The sequence below is a fragment of the Phyllostomus hastatus genome, unplaced genomic scaffold (genome assembly GCF_019186645.2).
Source record: "Phyllostomus hastatus isolate PE091 unplaced genomic scaffold, TTU_PhHast_1.1 phas_contig_38, whole genome shotgun sequence".
NCBI classification, from domain to species: Eukaryota; Metazoa; Chordata; class Mammalia; order Chiroptera; family Phyllostomidae; genus Phyllostomus; species Phyllostomus hastatus.
Genome location: NW_025333869.1, coordinates 7,175,848 through 7,197,279, shown reverse-complemented (window position 1 = coordinate 7,197,279; position 21,432 = coordinate 7,175,848). Strand labels below are relative to the sequence as shown.

General features: G+C 39.0%; 1 protein-coding gene and 1 pseudogene across 6 annotated transcripts in view; both read right to left on the bottom strand.

Annotated features, from left to right (window-relative positions):
- The window catches only part of PARG (poly(ADP-ribose) glycohydrolase), a 216,280-nt gene that overhangs the window by 171,433 nt on the left and 23,415 nt on the right, over nt 1-21,432 (bottom strand). The window lies entirely within an intron of this gene.
- On the bottom strand, nt 20,213-20,810 carry LOC123820864 (annotated as a pseudogene).

Here is a 21,432-nt window from a genome sequence, read left to right as displayed (position 1 = left end):
ACCAGAGGGAAGGGGATGGGGATAGCAAGGGGGTAAAGTAGGCCAGATACTTGGTGACAGAAGATGATTATGACTTTGGATGGACACACAATGTAATATATATATCATATATCACAGATATATATACTTGAAACCTACTGTATTTTTCCATGTATGATGTGCACTTTTTGCCCAAATTTTGAGGGGAAAATAAGGATGCACATTATACATGGGTATAATAATCATGTACAATGCACACCAAAACATGGGTGTGCATTATACACGGCAAAAGGTGTGTGATCCTATTAACCACTGTCACCTCAATAAATTTAATTTATAAAAAGGAAAGTTCATAGCAACAACAATGTTTTTAGCCAGTGGAAACAACCCAAATGTCCATTAACTGATGAATGGATAAACAACATAGTATATTCTTCACACAATGGAAAATACTCAGCAATAAAAAGGTCTGAAGACTCTAACAGAACATTTTGTCCACTCTAATATTTACAGTCATCTATGGACATGTCCAGTGCCCTACTTTCTGAGGACAGGACTGTCAATCAATTCTGTATCTTTCATAGTACAATACCTTACATATAAATGTGTTCAGTGCTCTTTAAGGGATAAACATAATTACAATAAAAAACACATAGCCCTGACCACCGTGGTTGGGTTGGTTGTGTGTGTAATCTTGCAGAGTGTAAGGTCACTGGTTCAATTCCTGATCAGGACACATGCCTGAGTTGCAAGCCTGGTCCCCAGTTAGGACACGTACAAGAGGCAACTGATCAATGATTCTCTCACACATTGATGTTTCTCTTCTTCTTCCTCCCTCCCTTCTCCTGTCTCTAAAAATAAATAAATAAAATCTTAAATAAATAAACAAATGAAACAAAACATAGTCCTTCATATATTCAACAAATGGCCACTGGTCACCTATTTTGTGCTGAAACTAACCTGAGCTCAAATCTAGATTCATATGTTTAATGCTGAACATGTACTTAATTGCATGTGCTACTCACACTTTACAAAAGGTCTTGAGGACTAAATTCAGTAATATATTGAGGTCTGTCTAGAGAAAGTCCAGCCACTGTTAATATAACAAGAACGGTTTGCATGACACTGATATAACCTGGTAACCAAGGAGAGTGGACTGGAATGCACATGCGTGAACAATGACTACTTCACTGTACTAGTCAGTGGGGGTGGTAGATGCCATTCCATGAGCATGTATACTGTGTGGCCATTGCATTCAAAATGACTGAGTGAGTAGAGCAACAAATCTCCATCAAATTTTGTGTTAAGATGTGTGAAACTATTCAGATGATTCAAAAGGCCACTGAATGAAACTATTCAGATGATTCACAAGGGCAACTGGTGAACGGCAGCTTCATCACAACAATGGACTTGCTCATGCATCACATCTTGTACAGAGTTTTTTGGTAGAACATCAAATCGACCAGGTGACTCAGCCCCCCAGGCAGCCCAGATTTGGCACCCTACAATTCCTGGCTTTTCCCAAAACTATAATCACCTTTGGAAGGGAAGAGATTTCAGACTATCAATGAGATTCAGGAAAATATGACAGGGCATCTGATGGCAACTGGGAGAACAGGGTGAGGTCCCAAGGTGCCTACTTTGAGGGGACTGAGGCGCCATTGCCCTGTATACAATGTTTCTTATATCTTGTATCTTCTTCAATAAACGTCTCTATTTTTCATATTACATGGCTGGATACCTTCTGGAAAGACCTCATATATTCCTTTTGATAAATGCATGTCCTCAATAAACAGCATGTCCTTTTTTTCATCATTTCCTCAAAAGTAACTGAACACATTTCCTTAGCTCTGTAAAAATCATAGAGGATACACCCAGGAGAAAAATAATATCAAATTTTTAAAGCAAAAAATAGCAATTATTATAATTTATATTATGAAGCCCACATTTTATTTTTATTAGTAAAATTACTTATTCAGAGTCTGAGAAGTAATATCATTAAAATACAGTATCCTGACTTCCGGGCGTCCCGTTACGGAGGTTTGGCGGGCCCGAACAAACTGAATATTGTTCAGTATGCAGCCAGAGTGTCTTCTCTGAGCTAACACATCTACTTCCCTTTTGCTCTGTATTTCCTTGAGTGTTGGGGAGCAGCCTGGCGATTTTGGTTTCTCTTTCACAAATGACATCCAGCAAGCACCTGGGGGCGGTAGAGGAGGCCTGTCCACTCCCCCAGTGAGGGTCTCTGGCTCTCCGTGGACCCTGCCTTCGGGCATGCCTCGAGGGGCGTCAGGAGAGCAGGGAGTTCTGACCCTATCATACACCTGCCAAGTGACTTTGGCCGAACCTCTTACGTTGCCCAGGCAGTTTCCTTGAACGTAGAGGTGGCAAGAACCTCCTCACAGCTGGTGGGAATTCTGTGGAATCGTCATTAAGAGAAATTCTCAAGCTAATCCTAATGTTCATATGGAAACTCAATGAACCCAGAATAACCAAGCAATCTTGGGAAAAAAATAAAACTAAAAATTTCAAAGACTCACTCAACCCAATTTGAAAACATAACAAAGCCTGGCATCATCACAAGAATTCACCTTACAAAAGAAAGTAATCTAAAATGAAATGCAGGGACTTCAGGCCAAGATGGAGGTATAGGTAGTCGCACTATGCCTTCTTCCACAACCAAAACTAAGGACAACAAGAATTTACAAACAAAAAAAAAACTAGAACTGAGAGAAATGAACTGAACGGAAGTCTACCATTCATTAAGACCGGTAAGGAGGGGCAGAGTCGGAGGCCTACAGAGAGGGGTCAAGGGGTCCGGGCAGGAAGAAGCAGTGGCTGGCAGACACGGGCTCGCAGGGCATAGACGGCAGTTGGCAGACCCCAGAAGTGTGGGGGCAGCTGACGGACCAGTGACAGACCCTGGGCGTGGGAGGCAACAGGCAGACCCAGTGAGGCGCACAAGGCAGCTGGCTGTCCGCAGCCACACATTTGCGCGCAGACAAACTAAGTGAAAACGGGCAGCGACACAGACCACGAAACCCAGGGACCCAGTGCTGGGAAACAAACCCTAAAGGCACCGACTGAAAACACCTGTGGGAGTTGAGGCCAGGAGATTCTCTCAGCCTCACAGGAGGCTCCTTGGGGAAACCCACAGAGTCCGAGAAAGTACACAAGCCCACCCTCCCGGGGGGCCAGCACCAGAAGGGCCCAATTGGCTAGTGGGAAGCAGCAAAAGGGGACTCAAGTCCTAGGGAGACCGGAGCAGGTGCCATTGTTCCCTCTCAGACCCTGCCCCCACATACAACGTCACAACCCAGCAACTGAGGTGCCCCGCCCTGGTGAACACCTAAGGCTCTGCCCCTCATAAGTAACAGGCTTGACCAGACCAAAGAAAAAAAAATTAAAATAAAATAAAAAAGATGGCTCAAACAGAATTAAAAGCCCCAGAGCCAGTTTTTTTAAGCGACCGAGAAATAGCCAACCTATTAGATGCACAGTTCGAAGCACTTGTGATCAGGATGCTCAACAGAATTGGTGGACTTTGGTCATAAATTAGATGAACAAATGCAGGCTACGATAAAAGAAATGAAGAAAAATGCACAGGGAACCAATACTGATGGAAAGAAAACTGGATTTCAAATCAATGGAAGGGACCAGAAGGGAGAAAGGAACAACCAAACAGAAAAGAATGAAGAAACAAGAATTCAAAAAAATGAGAGGCTTAGGAACCTTAAACTTTCCAACATCCGAATTATAGGGGTACCAGAAGGGGAAGAGGAAAAACAACAAATGGAAAAGTTATCTGAACAAATAATAAAGGAGAACTTCCCCAATCTGGCAAGAGAAATAGACTTCCAGGAAGTCCAAGATGATCAGAGAATCCCAAAGAGTTGGACCCAAGGAGGAACACACCAAGGCACATCATAATTACATTACTCAAGGTAAAAATGAAAGATAGAATTCTAGAAGCAGCAAGAGATAAGGGGACAGTCACCTACAAAGGAGTTCCCATCAGACTATCAGCTGATTTCTCAAAAGAGATCTTGCAGGCAAGAAGGGGCTGGAAAGAAGTATTCCAAGTCATGAAGGGCAAGGACATACATCCAAGATTACTCTATCCAGCAAAGCTTTCATTTAGAATGGAAGGGCAGATGAAGTGCTTCTCAAATAAGGCCAAGTTAAAGGAGTTCATTATTACCAAGCCCTTATTATATGAAATGTTAAAGGGACTTATCTAAGAAAAAGAAGATAAAAAATATGAACAGTTAAAAAAAGACATCAAACTCACAGTTAGTAACAACCATACCTAAAACAAAAGCAAACTAAGCAAACAAATAGAACAGGAACAGAACCACAGAAATAGAGATCACATGGAGGGGTAGCAACAGGGAAGTGGGAGGAGGAGAGAGGGGGAAAAGATACAGAGAATAAGTAGCATAGACAATAGGTAGAAAATAGACAGGGGGAGGGCAAGAATAGTGTGGGAAATGTAGAAACTAAAGAACTTATGACACATGGACATGAACTAAAGGGGGAGGAATGTGGGTGGGAGGGAGTGGGCAGGGTGGAGTGGAGTGAAGGGGGAAAATGGGACAACTGTAATAGCATAATCAATAAAATATACTTTAAAAAAGAGTACAAAAAAATAGTATCCCACACTGATACAATGACTAAAAAAACTTAACTTTATCCTAACCAAACTCTGCTTTGTAAAGAAGCTTGAATATTATAGGTATGTTTTCCTATGCAACAAAGTTAACAAACATGTTAAGCTCTTACCCTGCAAAAGACAGTATACAGTGTGCTTTATGTATTAGCACACTTTTCAAGTAAATATACTGAGGAAGTCATGCTCATGTGGGACTCTCACACACTACTGAAAGGAGAACTAAAAATTAGCACAACCTTCTAAGAAGGTAACTTGGCAGTATGTGTCAAAGACCGTACACCAACACATCTTTTGATGCAATAATTATATTCCTAGGCATTTATTGAGGAAATAATCAACCATACAGAAGATTCAGGCACCAAGACATTCATTGTAAAACAATGACATTTTATAAAACCCACATTCAATCTGCATAGGTGGATAGAATTCCATTTTTAAAAAATGTTAAAATGTGATTGTTTCTCGATAGCAAAATCACAGGCAATCTTTACTGCCTTACTGTTTTTGTATTGTCCAAGTTTTCTGCAATTTAGATATGCTAATGATAACATTTTTTTTTAAGTGGCCAGTTTTTAGAGGTAAAAAGTAACATCTTACTTGATTATCACTCTACAGTTTTAAAAATAATATTAGATACATTAGTTAGCTGGATCCTTAAAATATGCCATTAAGGTGGATAAAGTGATTATTTTGTAGATGTAACAAATGAGGAAACTAAATGGGGGTCACATGGCTTGTCCAAAGCTACGCAGAATTGAAACTAAGAATCCATGATTTTCATTTCTAATTGTGTATAATCTTTTCTCCAGTAGGGGCTCTCAAAGTGTGATCCCTGAGCCAGCAGCAGCAACAGCATCTATAGAACCCATCAGAAATGCAGAAATGCAGTCTCAAACAGCTGGGAATTCACTGCAGTTCTCCTCATAGGAAGGGATCAGGTTGCCAAGTGCAGGTCAGAGGAACAGAGAGATAAATAAAGTAAGTGTAAGCATTCCTGCCTGAGTGATCAGTACATTTTGCAGTTAAGCCCAGTCACTGAGGTGGAGAGAAAGGATAGAGATGCAACCATGGTTGTCTTGTGGTGATCACTGCCTGGTAGGAAAATAAAGCAGGGTGTGTGTTGGGGAAGGGGCGGGGTAACCTGGACACTTACTCCCACCCTCCCAGATAAAGCAGCAGGCCCCAGAAGAGCCTGTAGCCCTGAGTGTCTGACAACAAAGTACATTTACTGTAGCTCTGAGAACTGGAGAGGCAGAAGCATTTTTCCCCCGAGCAGCAGAGGGAGAACACTGCAGTTAATCCCTGTGACAGGGTGGGGATACATAGGTGAGACAGCTGAGGTCTGGCAGTCACCATTACTGGGAGGAAAACAATGCCACAAATGCACCAGCTGGCCTCCCCCAGATCACCCAGCCAGTGGGGCCACCAGGGACACCTCTGGCAGTGCAGTACTGCTGGCATCTTCTGGTTGCAGAGAATAGTGCTAGAATTTCACAACCTCTGACTACATCGCCCACCACACTGCCCCACAAGGTTTGTGCACTAAGACCAAGGAGACCTAGTCAGAAAGGAGACGCCCATCTGCCCAGCAAATACAAGGCATTTTCTACCACGCAGAAAGAGATCTGAGAAATCTGAACAGTGCAAATTAAAAAAAAAAAAAAAAACCTTCAGTGCCACCTAGTGGAAAACAGTAAGAAAGACTTCTTAGCAACCTACTGAATAGAAAAGTACTACTCTTAAAAAAAAACAAAAACCCATTTCATTCCCATAGATGCCTAGGCAGAGAAATAACACATCAAATACCATGAATAACCAAGATAATAAGGCAGCTCAGAAAAATTTAAATCCCCAGAAAATAAATTTAAAGACATGGAAATATGTGATTTAAATGACAAAACTCCTCTTTTCTGAAAAAACTAAACAAGACACAAGAAAAACATATAGGCAGTTAGGACTTCCAGCCAAGATGGAGGCGTAGCTAAACACACTGTGCCTCCTCGTACAACCAAAAGAAGGACAACAACAAATTTAAAAACAAAAAACAACCAAAACTGACAGAAAATCGAACTGCATGGAAGTCCGACAACCAAGGAGTTAAAGAAGAAACATTCATCCAGACCAGTAGGAGGGACGGAGCTGAGCAGCCAGGCAGAGAGGACTCAGGGGAAAGGCAATGGTTGGAGGATGAGGGCAGGCAAGGTGGCTGACAGAGCAGGAGGTACTACATTTGCATGCAGATAAACCAGGAGCAAGACAGACAGTGCAACCCAGGGTCCCAGTGTGAGGAAATAAAGCCTCAAAATCTCTGATTGAAAAACCTGTGAGGGTTGAGGCGGTGGTGGGAGAAACTCCCAGCCTCACAGGAGAATTCGTCGGAGAGACCTATAGGGTCTTAGAATGTACAGAAACCCACCCACCAGGAAATCAACAACAGAAGGGCCCAATTTTCTTGTGAGTAGTGGGGGAAGTGACTGAAACCTGGCAGAGAGCTGAACAAGCAGCACTGTTCCCTCTGAGAACCTCCCTGATATATAGTCCCATTACACAGTGACGTGGGTTGCCCCGCACTGGTGAATACCTAAGGCCCCACCCCTCCCAACCTAACAGGCAGGCCAAGACAAAAAAGCAGCCCAAATGAAAGAACAGATCAAAGCCCCAGAAAAAATACAACTAAGTGACGAAGAGACAGCCAACCTATCAGATGCAGAGTTCAAAAGACTGACAATCAGGAGAGTCACAGAAATGGTTGAGTATAGTCACAAAATAGAGGGAAAAGTGAAGGCTATGCAGAGTGAAATAAAGGAAAATGCACAGGGAACCAACAGTGACGGGAAGGAAACCAGGACTCAAATCAACGGTTTGGACCAAAAGGAAGAAATAAACATTCAACCACAACAGAATGAAGAAACAAGAATTCAAAAAAAAATGAGGAGAGACTTAGAAACCTCCAGGACATCTTTAAATGTTCCAACATCTGAATCATAGTGGTGCCAGAGGAGAAGAGGAAGAGTAAGAAATTGTAAACTTATTTGAAAACATAATGGAAAACTTCCCAATGTGGCAAAGGAAAGAGACTTCCAGGAAGTCCAGGAAACTCAAAAAGTCCCAAACAAATTGAACCCAAACACACCAAGGAAAAACACACCAAGGCACACCATAATTACATTACCAAAGATTAAAGATAAAGAGAGAATCCTAAAAGCAGCAAGAGAAAAATAGACAGTTACGTACAAAGGAGTTCCCATAAGACTATCAGCTGATTTCTCAAAAGAAACCTTTCAGGAAAGAAGGGGCTGGAAAGAAGTATTCCAAGTCATGAAAGGCAAGGACTTACATCCAAGATTACTCTATCCAGCAAAGCTATCATTTAGAATGGAAGGGCAGACAAAGTGCTTCCCAGATAACATCAAGTTAAAGGAGTTCATCATCGCCAAGCCATTATTATACAAAATGTTAAAGGGACTTATCTAAGAAATAGAAGATCAAAAACAATGAACAGTAAAATGACAATAAACTCATAACTATCAACAACTGAACCTAAAAATAACAAAAACAAACTAAGGAAACAACTAGAACAGGAACAGAATCACAGAAATGGAGATCACATGGAGAGTTATCAGCAGAGGGGTGATAGGGGGAGAAAGAGGGGGAAAGGTACAGGGAATAAGTAGCATAAACATTAGGTAGAAAATAAACAAGGGAAGGTTAAGAATAATATAGGAAATGTAGAAGCCAAAGAACTTACATGTATGACCCATGGACATGAACTAAGGGTGGGGGGAATGCTAGTGGGAGGCACGGTGCAGGGCAGAGGGGAATAAAGAGGGGAAAATGAGACAACTGCAACAGCATATCAATAAAACATACTAAAAAAATAAATAATGAAAAATCTTTAAAAAAAACTATGGTACATTTACACAATGGAATACTACACAGCAGAATGAAAGAAGGAGCTGTTACCCTTTGGGACAGCACCAATGGATCTGGAGAACATTATGATAGGTCAAACAAGCTAAGTGGTTAAAGAGAATTACCATATGATCTCACCTATAAGTGGAACCTAGTCAATAAAACAAACAAACAAGCAAAATACAACCAGAGACATTGAAACAAAGAACAATCTGACAGTAATCAGAGAGAAGGAGGGAGAGGGATAATAGGGAATAAAGGGGGAAGGATCATCAAGGAACATGTATGAAGGGCACATGGACAAAGCTAAAGGGGGTGAGTTCGAGGGTGGGAGGTGGGAATGGGTGAGGTGGTGGGCGTGTGGTGGGGTGAAAAGGGAGACAAATGTACTTGAACAACAATAAAAAAATATATATATAAATAAAAAAGAGAAAAAGTTCCCCCCAAAATAAAAACAAATATAGGCACTTAATGGACTCAGAAATCAAATCAACAAACAAAAGGAGTATTTTACTGAAGAGATTGAAACTTTTCAAATGAACCAAAGAAAACTCTAGAGATGAAGAACTCAATAAAAGAAATGAAGAATGAACTAGCAAGCACAGGAAACAGAGCTGACCAGAGAGGGGAATTAGTAATACCAAAGATACAAACCTAGAAATAATGTAGATGGATAGAGAGGCCTGAGAGTAAAAAACAAAAAAGAAAAAATGAAAGAATTCCACCAGAACTTCTGATTTCATCAGAAAGTGCAATATAACAATAATGGGTGTTCCAGAAGGAGAAAAGAGAGAGAAGGAAACAGAAAGCCTATTCAAAAAAAAAAAAAAAACAAAAACAAAAAACAAACAAACAAAAGAAACAGTTTAAGAGAACTTTCCAAACCTACTGAAAGAGCTGGATCCCAGAATCCAAGAAACAAACAGAATATCTATTTATTTCAATCCAAAAGGCTTTCTCCAAGGCACATTACATTAAAACTGTCAAAAATTAATGACAAAGAAAGAAGTCTCAAGGCAGCCAGGGGGGAAAGAAAGACTATAACACATAAGGAAATCCCATTAGATTATTAGTGGATTTTTCAGCAGAAAATCTACAAACTAGGAAAGAGTAGAATCCAATGTTCAAACTATTGAAAACAGAGAAATAACAAGCCAAGAATAATATATCCACTAAAACTATCCTTTAGCTATGAAGGATAAAGATATTTTTTCCACATCTACAGAGGCTAAGGAAATCTAGCACCACAAGACCTCCCTCCATTAGAGGAAATACTGAAGGGGGAAATTGCACCTTAAACAAAAAGGCAAAAGTATACAAAACTATACGTAAAATAAGTAATGAACACAGAGAAGCAGGAAATTGCAACTTTTTTACAGAATAGGGTATTACAAACTTAAATATAACAAAGATTAAAGGAGGTAAAAACATTAAAAAGAGAGAGAAGACAATAGCTAATGCAATTTGAAAATGAACACAGCATAAATGGATAATTTATGACAACAAAAACATAAAAGAAGAGGAAGTGAAGGTCTGAATTCACAAAGGGTAATGGAGGTAAGATGAATTCAGAAGAAAAGAAGACTACCATATATACTAAACTTTGTTTTGCATAAACCTAATAATGGTAACCACACACCAAAGATCCAGAACTGAGACAATAAAATTAAAAAAAGAAAAAACAGAGGGGGAAACATCATAGAATACCACCAAACCAAAATAACAGGCAGAAACACAAGGAAAAAGAAACAAGGGAGACACAGAGCTACCAAAAAACAAAAAATAAAATGGCTATAGGCAATCCTCAGACATCAATAATTATCCTCACCGTCAATGGACTGAACTCATCAATAAGAAGGCACAGAGTAGCAGATTGAGTCAAAAAACAAAACCTAACCATATGCTGCCTTCAGGAGACAAATTTCAGCTGCAAAGACAAATGCAGACCCAAAGTAAAAGGGTAGAAAATAATTCTCCAAACTAATAGACATGTAGCCACACTTATATCTGACAAAAACAGATTTCAAGATAAAAACAGTAATGCAAGACAAAGATGGACATTTTATAATGATAAAAAGGCCAAAACATCAAAAATAGGTAACACTTCTCAATATATATGTACCCAATGGGGGTGCATTGGAATATATAAAGCAACCCCTAACAGAAGTAAAGGGCGAAACTGACAAAAACACAATCATAGCTGGGGACTTTAATACTGAATTGACAGCTCCAGATACATCATCCAAACAGAAATCAATAAAGAAATACTGATCTTAAATGACACATTAAGATCAGATAAACATAACTGGCGTTTACAGAGCTTTTCATCCCATAACACCAGATTATACAGTCTTCTCTAGAGCACATGGAACATTCACAAGCACAGACCATTACTGAATTGTAATGGGGGGCACTTCCCCCCAGGAAATGAAGAGGGGTGGAACAGAGCCAAAGACAGCACAAATGTGTGACACCTTGGCAGCAGGGACCATCAGCACAAGATACATAAAAACAAGGCATGCAGGCTGGAGCCAAAAACCAGAAAGGTGATTGGATGGGAAGAACATACCCTTCCATTGGTTCAATCACATGGGGGATTCTGGGAAAGCCTTTAAAAAGAGAACAAGCAGGAACATTGTTCTCTTGGATTCTCCCCTCCTTCCCCAAGGCCAGGGGGCTGTGAGTTCCTGGGCCCCAGACAAGAGGACTGGGTGGCCTTGGAACATTCCCAGGTCTCCTCTCTAAGCACTGGGTGATCGTGGAATGCAGTGAGCCTGGGTAACAAGGGAGGGGAGGAAGCTCAGGCGGGCAGGCTTGGTGAGGTTTTGGCCAGCAGACTCAGGGTAGCTAGGGCTGGCAAGCTCCATGCCCTTCCCCCAGTCAGGAAGCTGCTGCAGTTGCCACCTGCCCAGGGCTCACTCCTCCAGGGGACTGGTGTGGGCATCAAGAAATTTACTGTCTATATTGAGGAGATCCAAGATGGTGAAAAAGTAAGTGGAAGCTACACTAACCACCTCCCAGGATCAATCTGGAATTACAACTAAATTGTAGCGAAATCATCTTAAACAGCCAACTCAATACTAGCTGGAAAGAAGCCTTACAACCACAGACAGACAGAAGAAAACACTTTAGCACAACATGACTAGTACAGAGTGCAGAAGAGACCTGAGAGGGCTGGCTGGGCTCTGATGGGTGGCAGCTGAAGTGCCGGAGGAATTTTTCAGCAACTGGGGGATTCCCCATAAGAAGTGTGAGGTTGAAATGCCAAGCTGGGCTCTCCAGACTATAGCACCAGAGTCAGAAAGGAACCAAGAACATCGAGCTGTGAAAAGCAGCAGGGGTCCTGTTGGCCAGGGAGAGACAGCTAGAGACACAGGGACCCTTCTACACAGCCAAAGGACAAAATTGTGTTTACAACCACTTTCCCTGGGTGCCAGCAAAGGGAGGGCAGAGTGGACTAAAGACACTTGAGAAGAGTCTGGGATTGGTGGCTCTGGCGGGGAGAACTGAGGGAACAGCTGCCAGGATCCATGTACTGAGTCATTCCCCATACTGCCCGGGCCATCCTTCTAAGGTAGAGCACTCCTCTTTGAATGGCATCACCTAAGGGGAAGCAATAGCCCTGCCCACAAGAATTACTTTGCCCCGCCTTTCAGTACTTAGGCCTGAGCACTGATTACAGATTGGTTAGATTAAATGATTAGATTAGTGGCTGATTAATTCAATATATCAGTTGGAAAATACAAAGCAGGCAAAATGGGAAGACAAGAACTAGACACCAAATGAAAGGACAAGAGAATTTTCCAAAAGAACTAAATGAAATGGAAGTAAGCAAATTATCAGATAGAGAATTTAGAGTATAATTGTAAGGATACTCAACAGCATGAAAAAAGACACAGAGACCATAAAAAAGGATCAGTCAGAAACAAAGAATGCAATATCTGAGATACATAATACACTGAAAGGAAAACTAACAATGGGTTAGGTGAAGCAGAGGATCAAATCAGTGTTTTGAAAGATGAAGTAGAAAAAACATGATTAGGCAGAGCAGAAAATATAAAAAAGAATTAAAAAATGAGGACAGCATATGAAACATCTTGGACAACATGAAGTATAACAACATCCACATCATGGGAACACCAGAAGGAGAAGAGAGTGAGCAAGGGGTTGAGAATCTAGTTGAAGAAATAATGACCGAAAACTTCCCTAATCTGGTGAAGGAAAAAGTCACACAAGTCCAGGACGCTCAGTAACTCCCAAAAATGTTGTGCCCAAAAAGGCCTATACCAAGATATATCACAATTAAAATGACAAAGCTTAAAGATAAGGAGAACCCTAAGAGCTAAAAGAGAAAAGCAGGTAGTTAACTACAAGGGAGTAACAATTAGACTGTCATCTGATTACTCACCAGAAACATTACAGAACAGAAGGGAGTGGCGTGAAATATTTAAGATGATGAAAAGCACGGACCTACAACCAAGGCTACTTTACCCAGCAAGGCTATCATTTAAAATCGAATGAGGAATAAGGAGCTTCCCAGACAAGAAAAATCTAAAAGAGTTTGTTAACACCAAACCAACACTGCAACGAATGTTAAAGAGCTTGCTGTAAGAAGAAAAAAAAAGAAAGGAAAATAAACCAGAGGAAAACAGTCTAACAATAAAGTGGTACTACATATGTATTCAACATTTGTCAATAATCATCTTAAATATATAAAGAAACAGTGAACCAGGACAACCAGACCGCTAAGAACCCGCAGTGAGGAAGCAGGCTGGCTGAGAGAAACCCCGGTGAGGCAGCAGACCATGTGCGTGGGGTTGGACATGGCAAGGTGGGAGGCCACTTGGGCAGGGCTGGCTGAAGGGGAAACAGACTCAGAGCTCACTGTGAACTACTGCAGTTCCCATGGTGGGAAAAACTCTCAGTCTCACACAAGTTCGTTGGAAAATGGGGACAGAGCCAAGAAGGCAACCTGCATTGTTCCCTCTCTGGCCCCTCCCCCACAGGCAGTGCCACAGCACAGCAAAGAGGGTTGCCCTGCCTGGGTGAATACCTAAGGCCTCACCCCCTTACTATTTATCAGCTGCACCAAGACAAAGAAATGTGGCCCAAATGAAAGAACACAGCAAAGCTTCAGAAAGAGAGCTAAGCCATGAGGAGATTGCCAACCTATATAATGCAGAATTTAAAGCCCTAGTAATCAAAATGCTCACAGATCTGATTGAGCTTGGTGGAAAAATGAAAAAACAACTGAAGGATACCCAAAGTGAAATAAGCAAAATATTCAGAGAACCAACAGTGACAGGAAGGAAACCAGGACTCAAAGCAAGATTTGGAACAAAAGGCAGAAATAAACATCCAACCAGAACAGAATGAAGAAATAAGAATTCAAAAAAACATGAACAGAGGCTGAGGAGTCTCTGGGACAACCTGAAACGTTCCAATATCCAAATTATAAAGGTGCCAGAAGGAGAAGAACAACAGCAAGAAATTGAAAACTTACTTGAACAAATAATGAAGGAAAATTTCCCCAATCTGGAAAAGGAAATAGACTTCCAGGAAGCCCAAAGAGTCCCAAAGCAGTGGGACCTAAAGAGGAAAACACCAAGACACATCATCATAAATTACTCAAGATTAAAGATAAGGAGAGAATCCTAAAAGAAGTCAGAGAAAAGGAGACGGTTACTTACAAAGGTATTCCATTAGACTATAAACTGATTTCTCAAAAGAAAACTTGCAGGCAAGAAGGGGCTAGAAAAAAGTATTTGAAGTCATCAAAGGAAGATCTACATTCAGAATTACTCTGTCTAGCAAAGCTATCATTTAGAATGGAAGGGCAGATAAAGTGCTTCCCTGATAAGGTCAAGTTAAAGTTCATCGTCACCAAGACATTATTATATGAAATGTTAAAGGGACTTATCAAAGAAAAAGAAGATAAAAAATATGAACAGTAGAATGACAATAAACTCACAATTATCAACAAATGAACTTAAAAGAAAAGACAAACAATGAAAACCAAAACTAAGCAAACAACTAGAATAGGAACAGAATCAGAGAAAGAGACATCACATGGAGAGAAACATAAAATCTTCCACAAATCAATCAGGAAAAATCAGAGAATCTGAAAAGATAGATTACATCTAATGAAATTGAAGCAGTAATCAAAAAACCCCCAACAAACAAAAGTCCTGGACCAGATGGCTCAACGGGTGACCTTTATCAAAACGAGAAGAAATGAACACCTCTGCTTCTCAAACTATTTCATAATATTCAAGAGGAGGGAAGGCTCTCAAACTCATTTTATGAGGTCAGCATTATCCTAAATCAAAAACCAGATAAAGACACTACAAAGAAAGAAAATTATAGGCCAACATCACTGATGCACATAGATGCCAAAATCCTCAACAAAATATTAGCTAACCAAATACAGCAATGCATCAAAAAAATCATACACCATGATCAAGTGGGATTTATTCCAGAAATTCAAGGATGGTACAGTATTCACAAATCAATAAATGTGATTCACCACATTAACAAAATGAAGGATAAAAATCACAGGATTATATCAATGAATTCAGATCAGAAAAAGCTTTTGATAAAATCCAGACCTATATATGATAAAAACTCTCAGCAAACTGGGAATAGAGGGAACCTACCTAAACGTCATGAAGGCCATATATGTCAAACCCACTGCCAGCATTATACACAATGGGCAAAAACTACAAGCGAGTTCCCCTTAAGATTGGGAACAAGAAAGGGATGTTCACTTTCACCTCTCTTATTTGACATAGCAATGGAAGTCCTACCCACAATGATCAGGCAAGTAGAAGAAATAAAAGGCATCCAAACTGGGAAAGAAGTAAAACTGTCTTTATTTGCAGATGACATGATACTGTACATAAAGAACCCCAAAGATTCCACCAAGAAGCTACTAGAACTGATAAATGAATTCAGCAAAGTAGCAGGATATAAAATTAATATCCAGAAATCCACTCCATTTTTAGAGGTTAATAATAAACAGAAAGGAAAATTGAGAAAACACTCCCATTCAAAATTGCTTAAAAAAGAAAAAAATACCTAGGAATAAACCAAACCAAGGATGTTAAAGACCTGTACTTGGAAAATTATAAGACATTGAAGAAAGAAATTAAAGTAGATGCAAATAATGTATTTTTTTGGACTACAAGATGCACTACCCCACACCCCTGCCAATTTGGGAGGAAAAATGGTTGTTAATGCTGCTGCTGAGTTCTGTTTACATTTACATCAGTGAAATATTATGTTATTTATGTTATTAAATATTTTTGTTTCAAATTTTTTTTTCCTATTTTCCTCCTCTAAAACCTAGGTGCGTCTTATGGTCTGAAAAATATGGGTGAGTAGAAGCATATGCCTTCATGGATTAGATGAATTAACATCATTAAAATGTCCATACTACCCAAAGCAATCTATAGATTCAACACAATTCCTATTAAGATTCCAATCACATACTTCACAGAACTAAAACAAACATTTCAAAAATTTATGTGAAAATACAAAAGGCCCGACACAGCAACAGCAATACTGAGAAAGAAGAACAAAGTTGGAGAAATCACTGTACCTAATATCAAACTATACTACAAGGACATAGTAATCACAACAGCCTGGTATTGGCATAAAAACAGACACACAGATCTTTGGAGCAGAACAGAAAGCCCAGAAATAGACCTATTAACTTTACAGTCAATTAATATTCCACAGAGGAATCAGGTACATACAATGGGCTAAAGTTAGTTTATTCAGTAAATAGTGTTGGGAAAACTGGACAGACACATACAGAAAAATGAAACTAGACCACCTTCTTATACCACACACAATAATTAATTCAAAATGGATCAAAGACTTAAATATTAAAACCCAAAACCATAAAAATCCTAGAAAGAAACATAGGCAGCAAAATCTTGAACACTGCTCTTACAAATTTTTTATCGAATAGATCTACCTAGACAAGGGAAACAAAAGCAAAAAATAAAAAAAAAAAAAGAAATACCTGGGAGCACATTGAAGGAAAAAAGTTTTGCACAGCAAAGGATATCATTAACAAAACAAAAAGACAACCTGCAGAATGGTACAACATATTCTCCAATACATATGATAAAGGGTTAATATCTAAAATTGATAAAGTACTTACAACATTCAACACCTAAAAAAATAACTATGCAATTAAAAAATGGGCAAAGGACCTGAATGGACACTTCTCCAAAGAGGACACATAGATGGTCAACAGACATATGAAAAGATGCTTCATGTCACTAATCATCAGAGAAATGCAAATAAAAACCACAATGAGGTATCATTTCCACCTGTCAGAGTGGCTTCATCAATAAATCAAAAAACAAAGGCTGGCGAGGATGTGAGAAAGGGGAACTCTTTTGCACTGCTGGTAGGAATGCAGATTGGTGCAGCCACTGTGGAAAGCAGTATGGAGATACCTTGAAAAATTAAAAGTGGATCTACCTTTTTACCTAGCAATCTCACCTCTGGGAATATATCCAAAGGAAACCAAAACACTAATTTGAAAGAACTTAAGCACCCCTAATGTTCATTGCAGCGTTATTTACAACCACCAAGATATGGAAGCAGCCCAAGTGTCCATCAATAGATGAGTGGATAAAACCACAATGGGACATTTACACAATGGATTTCTATTCAGCCATAAAAAAGAAGAAAATTTTACCCTTTGCAACAGTATGGATGGACTGGGAGAACATCATGATAAGTGAAATAAGCCAGACAGAGAAAGACACATACCATATGATTTCACTCACATTTGGAATCTAATGAACAGACTGAACTAACAAGCAAAACAGAAACAGACTCATAGATAAAGAACAGAGGACAGCTAGTGGGAGTAGTGGGTGGGGGTGGAGGGATTGAGCAAAAAGGAAAAAGGAAAAAGGACTCATGATTATGGACAGCAGTGTGGTGACTGCTGGGGAAAGAGGGGTAGGGTATAAGGGGACTAAATGGTAATGGGAAAAAATATAATAAAGATTATGTATTTAAAAAAAAAGAATTTAGATTGTGCCCTGGCCAGTATGGCTCAGCTGGTGGGAGTGTCATCTGTAGGCCACCAAGGTTGCAGGTTCAATTTCTGGTCAGAGCACCTACCCAGGTTGCATGTTCCATCCCCAGTCTGGGTGAGTACAACCAATTGAGAAGGCAACCAATTGATGTTTCTCTCTCACACTGATGTTTCTCTCTCTCTCCCTCTCTCTCTCTAATGAAAAAATGTACTTGAAGATTAAAAAAAAAAGGAAATCTACTATTTATATCTTTAAGTAAGTAAAAATTCCATTTTCCTTTCTACCAGAATCTGTCTCCAGAGTTATTGCCTATGGGAAGCAGGCAGTTACAGGAACACAGAACTAGCCTCAACAAAATTAAGAAGGCTGAAATCATACCAAGCACATTCTCTGACCACAATGCTTTTTTTTCTAATCCTCAATAGAGGATAAGTTTATTGATTTTCAGAGAAAGAGAAGGGAGAGAAACACTGATTTGAGAGAGAAACATCAATTGGTTGCCTCCCATACATACCCCAACCAGGGATCAAACCTATAACCTAGGTACATGCCCTGACCAAGGATCAAACCTGCAACATTTTGGTGAGTGAAATGATGTTCCAACCAACTTAACTACCAGGTCAGGGTACAATGCTTTGACACTGGAAATCAACTGCAAAAGAAAATAGGGAAAAACCACAAATACATGGAGATTAAACAACATGTAATTAAAAAATGAATAGGTCAAAGAAAAAAAACAAAGGAGTGATGACAAGATACTTAGACACAACTGAGAATGACAATAAGACTATCAAAACTTTTTGGATGCAGTGAAAGCAGCAGTAAGAGGGAAGTTTATATCATTACAGGCCTATCTCAAGAAACACAAAATATCCCAAATAAACAACATAATATTATATCTTAAAGAAGTAGGAAAAAAAAGAACAAATGCAATGCAAAGCCAGCATAAGAAAGAAAATAAAAACTAGAGCAGAATTAAATGAAATCGAGAACAAAGAGATTATACAAAAAATTAATACCAAAAGAACCCCTGGTTCTTTGAAAACATTAATAAAATTGACAGCCCTCTGGCTAGACACACTATGGAAAAAAGAGAAAAGAACCAAAAAAATTCCAAATGAAAGACATGTTAGGAAGAACACTTACAAAAATCTTACCCTGATCCTAAAAGAACACTTACAAAAACACTTACCCTGATCCTAAAAGACTAACATGAAACATATTATGTTACCAAATTAAATAACCTAGAAGAAGCAGACATGTTCTTTGAAATACAGGGTCTGACACAAATAACATCCCTTTTTTATTACAAAATCATAAGGCATGTAATTCCATAATATAACATCACACTCAAGCACACCATATGACATTTTAAGTCAAGTGTTCAAATTAAAACTATAAATTACACCCATATTATTACCCTACTAACCACACTCAAGCAGACCTTACTTCTGCCAGACCTTGTATATAACCTTCCTACACTAAACTACGAAGAACTGGTAAATTTAAATATAATAATCAACAGTAAGGAAATTAAAGAAACTGGCAAAAACCTCCCCCCCCAAAAAGTCCAGGATCAGATGGCTTTACTGGTAAATTCTATCAAACATCTGAGGAAGATTTAATACCTTGTCTTCTCAAATTCTTCCAAAAAACTCAGAAGAAGCAATAATTCCTAAGGTATTTTATGAGGCCAAATTACCCTGATACCAAAACCCATCAAGAATAACACAAAAAAGAACACTACAGAACAATATCTCTGATGAATACAAATGCAAAAATCTTAAACAAAACACTAGCAAATCCAATAGAATCACACATTAAAGAGATAAAAAGAGCACGATAAAGTCAAGTTCATTTCAGGGGTAAAAGCATAGATAGTTCAACATACACAAATTGAATAATATAATACACCACATTAACAAAATAAAGGATAAAGATGATATGATCACATCGATAGATGCAGAAAAGCATTTGGCAAGATACAACATTCATTTATGATTAAAACATTCATCAAAATATGTATAGAAGGAAGTACCTCAACATATAAAGGCCATATATGACAAACCCTCAGCTAATATCATATTCAATAATGAAAAATGGAAAGTTTTTCCTCTAAATTTAGGAACAAGACAAGAATGTCCATTCTTATCACTGTTACTCAACATAGTACTTCAAGTACTATTAGAAAAGTAAATAAATACAGTAATGCTGCAGGATACAAATTCAATATACAAAAATCCATTGTGTTCCTATGCTAACAATAAAATTCTAGGAAAAACAAAATGAAGAAAAATTTATTTTACAATTACAACAAAAAAAATAAAATACCTAGGAATAAACTTAACAATGGATGTGAAGAACTTATACCCTGAAAACTACAAGACATTATTTTAAAAAATTGAAAAAGGCACAAAGAAATGAAAAGATATTCCATGTTCATGAATTGGAAGAATCAACATAGTTAAAATGCATATATTACCCAAGGTAATATACATGTTTAATATAATCTTCATCAAAATCCCAATGGTATTTTGTTTGTTTGTTTACTTATTCATTTATTTATTTTAAACAAAAGTCCAGTTTATTTCTTGCATTTGAAGTAATCCTCAATGACATCCTTTGCTTGAGACTCTTTGCCATAGTCCTTAACTACTACACAACCGCAACCAACCACTTCACCAGATTTTCCCTCTGTTGATTTTACAAAGGCCCACTAATTCCCCTAGTTCAGGGGTGTCAAACTCAAACCTGATTTTCGCCTGAGGCCACATTAGTCTCACAGTTGCCTTCAAAGGGCTGAATGTAATTTCAACTCTGTAACAGTTAAGTAGTAGTTACATTTATACAGTCCTAAAATTATTTTGGCCCTTTGAAGGCAACCAGGAGGCTGATATGGCCCCTGGTGAAAATGAGTTTGACACCCCTGCCCTTGTTTCTTATTGTCATCAACCTTAATTAGCTTCATTTGGTGTTCAGCACAAAGGGCTCCATCACCTTGACATACATAGGCTCATCGCAGTTGGATGCAAGCACACAAAGGTGGGCTTGGTACCTAAGGCTTTGGCAGCTTCAAGAATTCCATGCACTAGGCCACTGTGGATGAGTGTGGTCTTCAGCAACTCTTGTAAAGGAGTATTAACATTCATTACACCTCCAGCAGCAATGCCTTCCTCTGCCATGTAAGTAGGTTATGTGAAGAGCTGAATCTTGAACACACCCAAGCCTCGCCTCTCATGCAATTCCATGGCTGCAGGCAAAGAGCCCCAGTGGCATTTTTTAAAGCAATAGATCAAAACATCATCAGATCTATTTGAAACCACACAACACCCTGAATAGTCCAAGCAATCCTGAAGGGAAAAAAAAAAAAACCACAAGCTAGAAGTATCATACTTCTTAACTGCAAATTACACTACAAAGTGACAAAAAGCAAAACAGCATGGTATTGGCAGAAATACAGAAACAGATATCAAAGGAACACAACTAAGAGGCTACAAATAAACCTACATGTACGTGGGAAAATACTTTTTGACAAAAAAGCCAAAGCATAAAATGGAGAAAAGAAAGCTTCTTCAACAAATGATGCTGGGAAAATTGGAAAGACACATATGAAAAAATAAAACAAGGCTACTATTTGTCACTATACACAAAAATTATGAATCAAAGACCTAAATATGAGTCCTGAAACAATAAATTAGATAGAAGAAAACACAGGTACCCAACTTATGGGCCTTCCACTCAAGAGAGAATTTTACTAATTTAACCTCAAAAGCAAGGGAAGCAAAAGCAAATGAATGAGGCCAC